Here is a 16,242-nt window from a genome sequence, read left to right as displayed (position 1 = left end):
GCAAATATATTAAATAAAAATAAAAAAAAAGAAATCACATATACATAAGTATTCACAGCCTTTGCTATGACACTCAAAATTGAGCTCAGGTGCATCCTGTTTCCACTGATCGTCCTTGAGGTGGACTTGATTGGAGTCCACCTGTGGTAAATTCAGTTGATTGGACATGATTTGGAAAGGCACACCTGTCTATATAAGGTCCCACAGTTAACAGTGCATGTCAGAGCACAAACCAAGCCATGAAGTCCAAGGAATTGTCTGTAGACCTCTGAGACAGGATTGTATTGAGGCACAGATCTGGTGAAGGGTACAGAGAAATTTCTGCAGCATTGAAGGTCCCAATGAGCACAGTGGCCTCCATCATCTGTAAATGGAAGAAGTTTGGAACCAGCGGGACTCTTCCTAGAGCTTGCCGCCCAGCAAAACTGAGTGATCGAGGGAGAAGGACCTTAGTCACGGAGGTGACCAAGAACCCGAAGGTCACTCTGACAGAGCTCCAGTGTTTCTCTGTGGAGAGAGCAGAACCTTCCAGAAGAACAACCATCTCTGTAGCACTCCACCAATCAGGCCTGTATGGTAGAGTGGCCAGACGGAAGCCACTCAGTAAAAGGCACATGACAGCCTGCCTGGAGTTTGCCAAAAGGCACCTGAAGGAATTTCAGACCATGAGAAACACAATTCTCTGGTATACAAAGAGCATAATGAAACAAAGATTGAATGAATGGCAAGCATCATGTCTGGAGGAAACCAGGCACAGCTCATCACCTGGCCAATACCGTCCCTACAGTGAAGCATGGTGGTGGCAGCATCATGCTGTGGGGATGTTTTTCAGCAGCAGGAACTGGGAGACTAGTCAGGATCGATGGAAAGATGAATGCAGCAATGTACAGAGACATCCTTGATGTCTCTGAACTTCTTTCACGTTGTCATTATGGGGTATTGTTTGTAGAATTTTGAGGAAAATAATGAATTTAATCTATTTTGGAATAAGTCTGTAACATAAAGTGTGGAAAAAGTGAAGCGCTGTGAATACTTTCTGGATGCACTGCGTATATATATATACAGTGAGGAAAATAAGTATTTGAACACCCTGCTATTTTGCAAGTTCTCCCACTTGGAAATCATGGAGGGGTCTGAAATTGTCATCGTAGGTGCATGTCCACTGTGAGAGACATAATCTAAAAAAAAAAATCCAGAAATCACAATGTATGATTTTTTAACTATTTATTTGTATGATACAGCTGCAAATAAGTATTTGAACACCTGTCTATCAGCTAGAATTCTGACCCTCAAAGACCTGTTAGTCTGCCTTTAAAATGTCCACCTCCACTCCATTTATTATCCTAAATTAGATGCACCTGTTTGAGGTCGTTAGCTGCATAAAGACACCTGTCCACCCCATACAATCAGTAAGCATCCAACTACTAACATGGCCAAGACCAAAGAGCTGTCCAAAGACACTAGAGACAAAATTGTACACCTCCACAAGGCTGGAAAGGGCTACGGGAAATTGCCAAGCAGCTTGGTGAAAAAAGGTCCACTGTTGGAGCAATCATTAGAAAATGGAAGAAGCTAAACATGACTGTCAATCTCCCTCGGACTGGGGCTCCATGCAAGATCTCACCTCGTGGGGTCTCAATGATCCTAAGAAAGGTGAGAAATTAGCCCAGAACTACACTGGAGGAGCTGGTCAATGACCTGAAAAGAGCTGGGACCACCGTTTCCAAGGTTACTGTTGGTAATACACTAAGACGTCATGGTTTGAAATCATGCATGGCACGGAAGGTTCCCCTGCTTAAACCAGCACATGTCAAGGCCCGTCTTAAGTTTGCCAATGACCATTTGGATGATCCAGAGGAGTCATGGGAGAAAGTCATGTGGTCAGATGAGACCAAAATAGAACTTTTTGGTCATAATTCCACTAACCGTGTTTGGAGGAAGAAGAATGATGAGTACCATCCCAAGAACACCATCCCTACTGTGAAGCATGGGGGTGGTAGCATCATGCTTTTGGGGTGTTTTTCTGCACATGGGACAGGGCTGACTGCACTGTATTAAGGAGAGGATGACCGGGGCCATGTATTGCGAGATTTTGGGGAACAATCTCCTTCCCTCAGTTAGAGCATTGAAGATGGGTCGAGGCTGGGTCTTCCAACATGACAATGACCCGAAGCACACAGCCAGGATAACCAAGGAGTGGCTCTGTAATAAGCATATCAAGGTTCTGGCGTGGCCTAGCCAGTCTCCAGACCTAAACCCAATAGAGAATCTTTGGAGGGAGCTCAAACTCCGTGTTTCTCAGCGACAGCCCAGAAACCTGACTGATCTAGAGAAGCTCTGTGTGGAGGAGTGGGCCAAAATCCCTCCTGCAGTGTGTGCAAACCTGGTGAAAAACTACAGGAAACGTTTGACCTCTGTAATTGCAAACAAAGGCTACTGTACCAAATATTAACATTGATTTTCCCAGGTGTTCAAATACTTATTTGCAGCTGTATCATACAAATAAATAGTTAAAAAATCATACATTGTGATTTCTGGATTTAGTTTTTTAGATTATGTCTCTCACAGTGGACATGCACCTACGATGACAATTTCAGACCCCTCCATGATTTCCAAGTGGGAGAACTTGCAAAATAGCAGGGTGTTCAAATACTTATTTTCCTCACTGTATGTATATATATATATATATATATATATATAAATACATACAGACACGTGTGAAAATTCACGGAGTAAATTCTAGAGACTAGAGGTTGTGCTTGAAAATCCCAGGAGATCAGGTTACAGAAATGCAACCGAACAATCTCTAGAATTTACTCCAAATGGTGCCAAACACAAAAAAACTTCCAGTGAGCGTCAGTTCTGCAGATGAAAATGTCTTGTTGATGAGAGAGGTGAACAGAGAATGGCCAGACTGGTTTGAATGGACAAAGTCTACGTTAACTCAGATAACCACTCTGTACAATTGATGTACAATTGAAAATGAGGTGAGAAGAATAGCATTGAATGGAATTTAAATGTTATTGTTTTATCTGATAGATTGCGCCCTTAAAGAGCAATGTATAAATAAAATGATCTTTGAAAATCCTTAATCATCATAAACAACTGGTGTAAATAATGGTGCAATCTAATTAAATGGTCAAACTGTGTGGAAACCCTGAAATACCACACATCTTTTGAAATACGTTTTTGGATGTCTTCACAACACTACTGTTTGAGTGCAAATGATATGTTTCTCAGTTTTGCATAAAATGTAAAAAAGGAAGTGAAAGTCTGTAAATGGAGAATGGTCAGAAAATGTGTCCTTGTCTGGTTGTGCTCTATACTCGGACTTTGCCAAAAGCGAAGCGACGCCTTCTGCCATCATATGCAACTCTGCCAAAAGTGAGTGACTGTGTTGCAGCATGCCTCAAAATTACACTGCGAATGTCATACATAGTCAGTCACCTGCTGCAGCCATATTTTTGTAAGTGTTGTGTGTTTATTTTGCTACATCTTAGTGGGTTGAATGTATCTAACGAGCCATTTTGCCTCTTTTATTTAGAGAAACGCAAAATAAAACATTGTTTTCCACAGACCGAAATGGGCATGCACGATTCAGACAGTTTTAAGGCCTTGACTACACCCAGTTGCGCATCCTGTTATGTTCACCATCACCACTAAACATGGATAGTAAGGCCTAAATAAGAGCAAACTATGTATAACATCTTAATGATATATTATTTGAATTGAAGAATTTGAAACCAAACAATAGAATGTTATTGCTTAAAACAAGGTCCGATTTAGCACTGCTGTAATGGTTTAAAACGCCCACTTGGGTGTGCTCATTTCTTTAGTCTTGGCTGCTGCACTGTGATACTCTTAAAATAAGCAATGTTCACATAAAACAAACTACTTTATGTTTCTTTGGCTACAAATAATCTTTTAGCTTTGTTATGGAATTTTCTCACTTCAATAGCCTATGAAATGCAAGTTAACATTCAAATGTTTTGACACACGATAGGCCTAAATAATGTAGGTTTCTCGTGAACTTGATGACATAAATATTTTTACTTATATGCTAGCAATTGTATTTTTATTAAATTTTTTTGTAGACGGATATAATTTGCACCCATGTATACATTTCTCAACAAAACTCTTTTAGAGGTGGAGCAGAGTTTTTTTTTTAAATGGCCCAAAAAAAGTGGAAAAAAAAACTGCAATCATGGTAAGGAGCTATTTCTACCTGATTTAACCCTTAAAGAGAGAGTTCACCAAAAAAATGAAAATACTCTCATCATTGACTCACCCTCATGCCATTCCAGAAAGTGTATGACTTTCTGTCTTCGGCTTTACACAAATGAAGATTTTTAGAATAATTTCTCTGCTCTGTAGAGAAATTATTACTCAAGTATTGATCTGTTTCTCACCCACACCTATTATATCTGTTCTGAAGACATGGAATAAACCACTGGAGTCGAATGGATTACTTTTATGCCTTTATTACTTTTATTTGACATCCCAAAAGGCATATTTAGGCAGCATAAAAGTAATCTATATGCCAGCAGCCATATCACCCTGCAGCTCCTTCCTGGTTGCCCTCTAAAGCTAAGCAGGGTTGAGCCTGGCCATTACCTGGATGGGAGACCTCCTGGGGAAAACCAAGGTTGCTGCTGGAAGTGGTATTAGGGAGTCCAGCAGGGGGTGCTCACCCTACTGTCTGAGTGGGTCCTAATGCCCCAGTATAGTGACAGGGACATTATACTGTAAAAAAAAGCACTGTCTTTTGGATGAGACGTTTAACCGAGGTCCTGACTCTCTGCGGTCATTAAAAATCCCAGGGCACGTCTTGTAAAGAGTTGGGGTGTAACCCTGGTGTCCTGGCCAAATTTCCCCCATTGGCCCCTATCTATCATGGCCTCCTAATAATCTCCATCCCTTAATTGGCTGTATCACTCTACTCTCTCCTCTCCACCAATAGCTGGTGAGCGTTCTGGCGCACTATGGCTGTTGTCGCATCATCCAGGTGGATGCTGCACACTGGAGGTGGTTGAAGAGATTCCCCCTATGCTGTGTAAAGTGCTTTGAGTGCCTAGAAAAGGGCTATATAAATGTAAGGAATTATTATTATATGACTTCAGTTGATCAATTAATTTCATCTGAAGCAAATTGATAGGTTGGTAGGTTAGTGTAAGAAACAAATACATTAGATATTTAAAACTATTGAAAAAAAAAATCGCTTCCTGCCAGCATCAGTGACGCAAACCAATGGCATGTTAACGCAGGGGCGGGTTTACGATTTCTGAGACCCCAAGCAACAGATCAACCCCGGGGCCACATTTTGAAAATGTTTGCTTAAAAATAACAACATTTATTTTAAATCATAATTTTAAATCAGCCGTTGAAGCCAAGTACATTCAAAATGTTTAATCAAATACAAATCTGGTTAAAGTTAATTAATGCATGTTTTCCTATTCGTTACAGTATTGTAACAGTAAACACAAGGAACAGTGGACCCTCAGCACACTAGAGTAAAAGGGGGGCTGAAACTTTGCTTGGTGCAGAACAATCTGGAATAATGTTAAACATCGCAACAGTCACCTCTTTGCAACCTGAACTTGTTCAGAATGTTAAATCTTTGTGACACCTGCGCTAAAAACTATCTAGACGCAGAGCAACGAATGAAACGGAACGTTTTTGAGTGAAAGCGTGTTTTTCAGACCTGAAGTTTGACAGTGTCTAAAAACATGCCGGTCCTGTGAGTCACTGAAGAAACAGCGAGACGCAGTGCAGCAGGTATGGACGTTCGTCCAGCGCCTGTTTACATAGGAAAACAATGGAAAAACAGAGCAGACACAGGCAAAAAACACGTTCGGTATGAACATCCCCTAACTCATCCATTTGCACGTATCTGTGAGTGATCATGGGCGAAACAAGTTCAAAAGGCCTGTATATTTTTTCATAAATTACAAACCCAAACTAAAAATCCTACTTGAAAAATGTTCCCAATCCGATAGACCTCTAACTTGAACAGCTCTGAGAGCGCTGACAGCAGTGTATTCACGCGTGACAACATGTGACATGCCATCCCTCAAGCGGTTTTTGCTGAGCTTTCCTACTGGAGAGGGGGTCCCACGCAATCACGAGGTGGTTAAAACTGCTACTGTGTTCACACGAGAAGTCGGAAGCGTGAGCTTTGGATACATCAGAGGAAGGAAAGTCATGCGAGAGTTCAAACAGCAATACAGCTCTGGTCGGAAGCAACGATTTAATGTTAAAAACGTTTTGGTTGTCATTTGTGTCTTACACCAGCCTATCAATTTGCTTCAGAAGAAATTGAATCATGGATTACTTTAACCATTTGGACCATCAAATAGCCAGCAGCCTGATGGCACCCATTTACTCCTTGTTTTACTCCCATTTACAACACAGGATGTACCTCACGAAGAAGAGCGTGTGCAGACCTTTAATATAGGCCTACAGGCTACTTTGAAGAATCTTTTATTGAATCTTGTTTATTGGTCACTGCATGATTCCAATACTTCCATTTGTGTTATTTCATATTCTGATCACTTTTGATGGCCATTCGTGTGTTATTGCATATTTTGATTCTTGGCCATTCGGTTGAAAATGTTAATAATAAAGAGTGGATAATAGTGCTGAATGTTTAGAAAGTTGTCAACCATTTAACTTCTCAAGAAGTATAAAAATAGTCTCCTTTCAGAATAAACCTGTCACTTGAACCAGAGTGCTAACCTCATCTCTGGGTTCTGTATTCACACTTGGCTTCCTGAGGTCATGGGCTGCCTCACCAAACCAATCAGACTTGCAATGTAACAGCAGTTCTAAATTGCCAACTCATCTGAGTACTTACAAGTGATCCTAGTGGGAACAAAAGTCACTGCATGCATGTTAATGATCTTGACTGTGTACAAAAACCTGCCTCTGCCTCTATGATTAACCATAATATGATAACTATGCACTGGGGTTTAAAGGAATGGTGAAAATGCTGTGATAGTGTGGCTGACCTTATCATCGAAGTATTTAGCAGTGCGTTCTGGGTTAAGCATGCCTGCAGCGTTGTTTACAGATTCATGTTACAGCACATGTGAACTGGAGAGTGACAGATCTGTGTCACAGGAATTGTGTTCCCAGATATCTCATTTCATTCTTAGTTTCCTCAGGGTGCATATGTTACACACACGCACAAAAAAACTTGTGGTAGCATAGCAATGTGCTGGGAACCATCCTTAGCAACCAAATTGCAATGTGGTGCAATAGGCTTTTGCAAGGGTTTTGCATGGGCAAACACAACTCTCTTTACTTTTTCTGAAAATGCCAAACATCTAGATATCTTTTCAAATTGTTCCCCCTTTTTGTCTGTGACTTGTGGATGACTCAAACTTTATATTTGGTCACCAGCTTCTTGTGCTCCCATCTTAAAGCCCTCTTCTTCTGTTTGTCTAACCAGTCCCACCCTTTCATTGACAGCTACCCACACACATAAGCAACCTTTCTGGACTGTTATGTATGGAATCTCTCTCACTCTTTCTCTCCACACTACCAGTCTCTTTTCGACTTGTACAAACTAGTCAAATGTGAGGGGGCCTTTGGTTTTGAAGGGTTCCCTTTTAAGGCTCTTGTCAATGTTTTTAGCTAGACAATAAGCTTTGCTATATGTTTCCAGGCTGACTAATGTAGTGTTGACAAACACACTGCAATGCTTTTCCAAGGCACATGAAGTATGCTGATCACATGGGTGAGTTTGTTTGTATGTTGTATCTGAGATCACTGAAACGTGACCTGATTTATGGCTTTAGGGTGCAACTGACCTGCTCAAACCTGACGCTCGTGAGAGTCACAAGCCAGAACTCATTCCAAGATGTCATGGACCAAGCAAAAACAAAGGGCCCTATTTACCAAGACATTCAACATATCAAATTATTATTTTTTCTTTTCTGATCAACATTTCAAGTCATCTCTCTCTCTTTTTTTTTTTTTGGTTTGGTAAAAGGTTTCTGCATGTACTGTTGGTACAGTAAATCAGTTTTTAAAGGAATGTTCTGGGTTCAAAAACAAGTTAAGCTATATAGACAGCATTTGTGACTATGTTGATTACCACAAAAATGTATTTCAACTTGTCCCTCCATTCCTTAAATAAAGAAGCAAAAATTGAGATCATAGTCAAGCACTTACAATAGAAGTGAATGGGGCCAATCTTTGGAGGGTTTAAACACAGAAAGGTCAAGCTTATAATTTTATAAAATCACTTGCTTTAATTATTCTATTAAAACTTGTGTATAATTTGAGCTGTAAAGTTGTTTAAATGGTTATATTTACAGTCATCATAGGGTTTGTTGACATTACATCGCCATGGTAACGAAGTTGTAAAATTGGCTATAACTTTCCTCAGAAAGGGTTTGTAAGTGATTTCATCACACTAAAATATTTTTTTACACAAATATCTTTTATGTCTTGTGGTTATACTTTTGAAACAATGAGTATTTTAATGTTCAAAAATTGGCCCCCATTTGCTTACATTGTAAGTGCCTCACTGTAACCCAGATGTTCTGCTTTTTTTTTTTTTTTTTTGAAAGAAAATGAGGGATGAGTCAAAATAAATTTTTTTGGTTATCAATATTATACCACAATTGCTGTCGATTGAGCTTAACTTGTACTGAATCTGGAACAGTGTTTTAAGGAACAGGTTCTCAGATCCAGATTTAAAAGGAAAGTTCACTCATTTACCCTCATGCTGTCCCAACCCGTAAGAATTCACTTCTTCACAAACACCCATAAAATATATTTTAAGTGTTCACACAGATATTTTCCATAAAACGTAAGCCCCAAAAAGGACAAAAACAACAAAAAATCCCACAATAAAAGTAGTCCATGTGCTCTATTCCAAGTCTTCTGAAGGCACACAACATTCTGTTTTTAATTAAAAAAGTAATTGCTTGTATCGGATTACAGTTACTGACTAGACAGTACATATTTAAAAAAAAACGTTATTTAGGAGAAAAATATTTTCACATGAATTGTTCATGTATACATCTATTTGCATTTCTTTGACATCTAAAGGGCATGTGTTTTAGGAAATAACTTACTGTAACTTACTGTAATTAGTAATGTGATTACTTTTCAACAAAATGATCAGTAAAGTTATCTAATTACAATTTTTCATAGAAGTAATTAGCAGTGGATTACTTTTTTTGAGTACCTTACCCAACACTAAGCATCACATTGCAGTGTGTTGGAATCGATTACGAGACACTTGGACCATTCACATTTGATGTCATTAACATGGCCTGGGATAGTGCAAGTTTACGTGCCGTACTGAATGAGTTTTGAGAGTTATGGCTGAGAGAAAGATTTTCAGTGAATAACAACTTAAATTCTGGTCTGTTCCTGGCATAATACTATCATATGGCTTCAGAACACTTTGACTATAGTGCACAAGTCATATGGACAACAGTTATGGTCTCTTTTTTTGTCCTTTTTGGAGCTTGGCAGCCCCTAGTCACAATTTGCTTTCGTCTTACAGGTTTAGAAAGCAGGTGACCAAATTATGACAGCATTTTTATTATAGAGAAAACTAACCCTTTAAGTAGCTTTGAGTCCATGGAAACATTTAGCCATGAATTAATCTTTATATAACAGAGAATCTGACCCCAAATTGAACTCAAACTTTGAGTCAAATTATGAAATGCTTGTACAATTGAGCAATCCATCCCTGAGCATGATCTCTGCCTACATTAGACAGACATTTAAAACTCCTGATGTCTGCACAATAAGCTAGCTATCTTTTGTAGTCCTTGTCACCAGTGCATTTTTAATGCTTTATATTGGCGGTTGCTGCATATTTAATGGTGTTCCCGCTCTCATCCATTGTTTTTTGTCAGAGATGCACATCGCTGAGGTTGGGCCTCCCCTCCGACGTCTTTGTGACGATAACCAAACAAAGCCTAAGAGCTGGAGTGTGTGTTTGTGTGGGTGGCATTTCAACTTTCACATGATTCATGGGAGCTGTTTAAGAGCATCCATGCAGTGAGACAAATGATGTGCATGTATAATGAGATGTGTGTGTCTGTGTATTTTTTTGGTGCTCAAGCAAAAAGCTCACACACACAAACTCATCATCAGTGACTCAGGCTTCTGTGGCCCATTCGCTGTCATTTCTTTAGATTGCTTGAGTTTCTTCTTCACTGTTTCTTTTTTCCTGTTGTGTTTTTCTCACTCTCTCTTCACAGCTGAGAACAGCATTGAGGTATGATTTCACAGTCAAGGAAATTGCCACCTTGTAGCTCAATGTGAATGCATGTGTGAGTGTGTCTTATGTGCTTTGCAAAATGAAAATTCTCTCGTTTGCTCACCCTCATACTATCCCAGATGTGTGATTTTCTTTCTTCTGCAGAACAAAAATTATGATTTTTAGAAGAATATCTTGGCTTTGTTGGTCCATTCAATGCAAGTGAATGGTGGCCAGCCAGAACTTTGAAGCTCCAAAAAGCACATAAAAGCAGCATAAAAGTAATCCAGTGGTTAAATCCATATGTTCAGGAATGATATAATAAGTCTTGGTGAGAAATAGATCAATATTTAAGTGATTTATTACTGTAAATTCTCCTCCCTGCCCAGTAGGTGGTGATATGCATGAAGAATGTAAATCAGCCAAAATAAAAAGAGAATATGAAAGTGGAAATTTATAGTAATAAAAAAAGGACTTGAATATTGATATGTTTCTTACTCACACCTAATATATCAGATCTGAAGATATGGACTAAATCCTGGAGTTGGATGGATTACTTTTATGCTGCATTTATGTGCTTTTTGGAGCTTCAAAGTTCAGGCCATCATTCACTTGCATTGAATGGACCAACAGTGCTGAGATATACTTCTAAAAAACTTAGTTTGATTTCATTTTTGGGTGAAATATTCCTTTAACCTCATGTTGTTCTGAACCCATATGATTTTCTTTCTTCTATTGAACACAAAACAGATGTTAGGCAAAATGTTCTGAGTACTCTTTTCCATATATATTGAAAGAGAATTGGGGGCTGTCAAGCTCAGAAAGGGACATAAAGGCCAACTTGATCACTTGGAAACTTGACATGTTCTTACATAATGTTCCAGTACCCTGACATCAACTCCATTTTGCTGAGTTACTGACAAGTGACTTCTCCCAGTCCAATCAGTCATTTTTGCATCAGTTCAAGTGTGTTCATCTTTGAACGACCTGGCAGCGTTAGAGACTGGGATTCTCTCCCGTGTTGTAACCAGACAGTGATTATGTTCGCATAATCAGTAACAAGCACAATTTGGAGGTTCAATTTTCCCTGAAAGGAAAATCCAAAATTAACAAAGGACGTATACACACACACACACACACACACACACACACACACACACCATTTTTACTCAACTCATGGTTAGGTTTAGGTTTGGGGTTTGGGTGTATATTTAATAAAATATCCTCTCTACTGTATTACACAATTTACAACTAAATACTACTTGCTTTACAACTCAATTTGGCACCCTTCTGTGGACATTTCACCCACAAACTGGAACCCACATGTGCCGATATGTACTTACAGTATATCTGAGTGTTGCTCAAGAAATGTCAATCTACTGTTGCAGAATTCACTGTGAGATCAGTCTGAAAAGCCACCATAAAAGTAGTCCATACGACTTGTGCGCTATTCAGTCCAAATCATCTGAAGCCATATGATATTGTAGCTTTGTGAGAAAACAGACTGAAATTTAAAGGTGCTGTAAGCTATTTTATCATAGAAAAGTATGTGAAATATGTTCCTACTATAATGTCCTGAGATATCTCAGCTGTCTCAGAATCAGAATGAGCTTTATTGCCAAAGTTTCTCACGTATACAAGGAATTTGTTTTGGTGATAGGAGGAACAACTGCACACAGAACATTACAGCGAGACACAGAATATAAAACATGGTAAGAGTGTAAATAGACATACAAATAATAGGACATATAACAGAATGGTGTATGTACATGTGCAAGTGGTAATGTATGTGCAAGTTTGGGTACAGTTATTGAATTAAATATGAAATTACATATGTGCATTATTACACTATGGGAGTCCTGAAGGCAGTTTAATTGTTCATGTGGAAAATGTCCTGATGGTAAAAACTGTTTTAGAGCCTGGAGGTCCTGGTGCTCAGTGCTCTGTAGCGCTGGCCAGAGGGCAACAGTTCAAAGAGGGAGTGGCCAGGGTGTGTGGGGTCTAGAGTGAATCTACCTGCACGATTCCTCACTCTGGCGATGTACAGATCTTGGAGGGTGGGGTGGGGGGGATTTCTCCTGAAGTCCACAGTCATCTCTACTGTTTTGAGCGTGTTTAGCTCAAGGTTGTTGTGACTGCACCAGACAGTCTGCTGTTCAATCTCCGGTCTGTATGCAGATTCGTCACGGTCCCGGATGAGGCCGATGACTGTGGTGTCACCTGCAAACTTCAGGAGCTTGACAGTGGGATCCTTTGTAGTGCAGTTCAGGGTTCAGTGGAGAGATAATGCATCCATGAGGAGCACCAGTGCTAATAGTGAGGGTCCTGGATGTGAGATTGCCCAGTGTCACTAGCTGCTGCCTGTCTGTCAGAAAGCTTGCCATCCATCGACAGATTGGGGTGGGCACGGAAAGCTGGGTCAGTTTGGTTGAGAGAAGATCAGGCATGATGGTATTGAAGGCTGAACTGAAGTCCACAAATAGAATCCTTGCATAAGTCCCAGGTCTGTCGAGGTGTTATAATGCAGTCCCATATTGACAGCATCATCCACAGATCTGTTTGCTGAAGGGGGTCTAGCAGGGGTACAGTGATGTCCTTCAGGTAGGCTAAAACAGTCTCTCAAACAAATTCATGACCACAGACGTGAGAGCGACTGGTCTGTAGTCATTAAGTCCTGTGATTTGGGTTTTTTTGGGGACCGGAATGATGGTGGAGAGTTTGAGGCAGCAGGGAACTTCACACTGCTCCAGTGATCTTTTGAATACCTGTTTGAAGATGGGGCCCAGTTGGTCAGTGCAGACTTTCAGATAGGCAAGAACTCTGTGACAGCTGTAAAATTTGTAAACGGCAAACAAAAATATGTCTGCATACATTGATGCTTTGCACCTGTCAATCATTTTGCTTGTTCTCACAGTGTTGTATTTGAAGTGGATAATTGAGGCTATGATTCATAATGTTTGTCAGTTGAGGGCACTACTGTGCCACTGTTGAATTTGACAGCCACAGCAACAAATAATGCTGCTATTTTGTTCTGTTTTAATCTCTTTGGAGGGTGGGGTTTTGGAATGAGGGGACGAGGCTAATTCAATGCATAAAGCTTCAGAATGTTAAAATCGCTTCCTGCATCTTTAAATCATTATTTGAATTTATTTTCCCTTTTGCACACAAATCTCATTCCCACTTTTCAAACCTGGAGCATCGCAGTCGACATGAAAAAACAAGAACCAGTTGCATTTGAGGTCACATGTGAGAATTGGATTCCATTTTTTTTTACCGAATGGAAAAGAGCAGCGTGGACATTCTATAAAATATCTCTTTTTGCTTTTTTAAATTACATAAAGGTGAGTAAATGCCGACAGAATAAAAATTTGGGTGAACAATCCTTTTAAACTTTCTTTTGATCAGTCTCTCTGTCTGGTCTGACTAACAATCTGTTAATGGATGTTACCTAAATTGTATCAGTACTTGTCAATTCAGTAGATATAAGACATCTAACATGATTCAATATCTAATGACACCTCTCAAATGATGGCAAGCTAAATTATGCTATAAGCCTGAGGATCACACTGAAATATAATCCCATGAAAGTGTGCTTTTCAAAATGTTCTTCAGGGGACACATTACCATCTTAATCTGCCAGGCTGGCAGCGTGGAGGGCATCTGTGCCAGCCTAAGACAAACAGCTTTCCTCTGATACGCTTATAATTTGTTTGGGTGTCAGGAATGGGAACAGGGTCTTTGTATTTCACGGTGCTGGAAAGTGAGTCTGTTTAATGAGTTAAAGATAATCTCCTTACAGGGTGAATAGTCCACACACACTGGACAGAGAACATCAAGACTGATCCATTGTAAATACACATGGTTGTGTGTCTCAGTATTACCATTTTTCTGCATTTATTCATCTGTACAGTACATTACAGCCTTTTTCATAAAACGGAATAACAACACCGTGATCATCTGTACTTGTTTATGTGTTTGTGTTGTGTACAATATCACTTGGCATAATGATGGCGTTATGACAGCATGGAAGGGTGGGAGGGTATTTATTGAATCATCGCAGATGTGAGCTCTGCTCTCCTCACACCAGGGCAAGTGAGTTAGGTTCTTGAGGTCATCCATCATCTGAGAGAGTGTGTGTGGGTGAGTTTACGTATCCGTAAAGACGGGTGGGCTGTGCTACCAAGTTTATTAGAGAGTCATGTTTATTACAAGACGGATATGCTTATGGAATTACCATAGTAATGACTTTGTCTTTTGTTGGAATACTGTTTTCATTGAAATTAGTGGAAACAATACAATACAAATACAAATCTTTATTTTAAATTTTGGCTAGATGGATGCACAATATATTAGTGACCACATTAGAATGGGCCAGTTTAAAAAATATTTTTGGCAATATTACAATTTCCAGCACTGAGTTGGTATATAAAAAATATTAGGCTAATGTAAGCAGATACAATTATTTCTTTGGGTGAATTCAGGTAAATGGGGCAATTTTTGGACAATAAATGGAAACATTTTCTGAATTCACCCCTTCACCAAGGACCTATTTTTTTATTCACACAGCATACACTTTTTCAATGCCAGTATTCAAATTTGCTTAGTAATTATCAATGTTTTTGCACAATGTTATGATTCCTGAATTTACTTGAAGCATACCATTCTTGATTTAAAAAAAAAAAAACCTACATAGATTTATATATTGGCTTGACGGTCATAACAAAAATATTTATAGGCTATCAACCAAAATTTCTATATTGATGCATTCCTAATTTTGACATTCATTCTCGTCCTTCCAAGTTACAGGACTTTTTCTGGCTTTAGAGTTGATTTATTAATGGGTACATTATACGCCTCAAAGTCTCCCGTCTAATCTCACAATTTTAGACCAATGAATTTCAATTACTTTTGCAGTCATTTGAAAAAATCATATTATCAAGACTGCGTTGTCATTTTTAGCTGATAAAATATTTACAACGGAGCATAATGTTTTTTATATAAAACAGATCAGTATAACAGTTCATACTCTGAGGCCACATCCAAACTAATACGTCTTTGTTTGAAAACAAACTGTGTCATTTTAACGGTAAAAGAATGCAAAAATGCTACAGTTAAACAACAACAACAACAACAAACATTAATTGTTTAACGTAACATATATATATATTTTTAGATGTAAAAAGTATGATTTTACCATATAATTTTCATGGAAAAGTATGCAAAAATGTTCCTACTACCTTAAAGATATTAATGAAATGGCCTGAGATATCTCACTGGTCTCTGTGACACAAAGTTGTTTACAAAGTTGTAGACTTTGTATACAGCAAACAAAAATGTGTCAGCGGACATTGATGCTTTTCACCTGTCAATCATTTTGCTCGTTCTCATAGTGTTGTATTTGAAGAGGATATGATTCATAATGGTTTTCAGTTGAGGGGGCAATTGTGCCACTATTTGACAGCCACAGGAGCAAACAACGCTGCTGTTTTGCGCAATTTTAGTGTCATTATTATTTCTGTAGGCCGGGTTTTGTAATGAGTAGCATGGCTAATTATAAGGCTCATTCATGTGAAAAAACTAACAGCACCTTTGACCGGAAAAAGATATATTATGTTAAACAAGAGAATACATGGACATTTTACAATAAACTATTGTTAGAATTACGATGAAAAACAATAATTGGGCGTATCAAGTCCCTACGTGACCCATTGCAGGTGTTGATTTGATTGAACAGTGCCAGCAGTAATCAGGCCTGGGTGGTAGTCCAGCTGAACCATATTATAAATGCAGTTTCATAGATTTGGGGATTTAGTAACTAAGGGGCCAAATAATGTTTCACACATGCCAAGTTGGTATTGGATAACTTTTTTGCTTCAATAAATAACATTATTATTTAAAAACTGTATTTTGAGTTTTATCAGATTGCCTATGTTTTATGTTAGATACTTTTTTTTAAATTTGAAACAGTTTAGGATGAGAAATACACAAAAACAAGAAATCAGGGTGGGGGCAAA

This window comes from Xyrauchen texanus, chromosome 8 (assembly GCF_025860055.1).
Source record: "Xyrauchen texanus isolate HMW12.3.18 chromosome 8, RBS_HiC_50CHRs, whole genome shotgun sequence".
NCBI lineage: Eukaryota > Metazoa > Chordata > Actinopteri > Cypriniformes > Catostomidae > Xyrauchen > Xyrauchen texanus.
Note: the sequence above shows the minus strand (reverse complement) of the source record.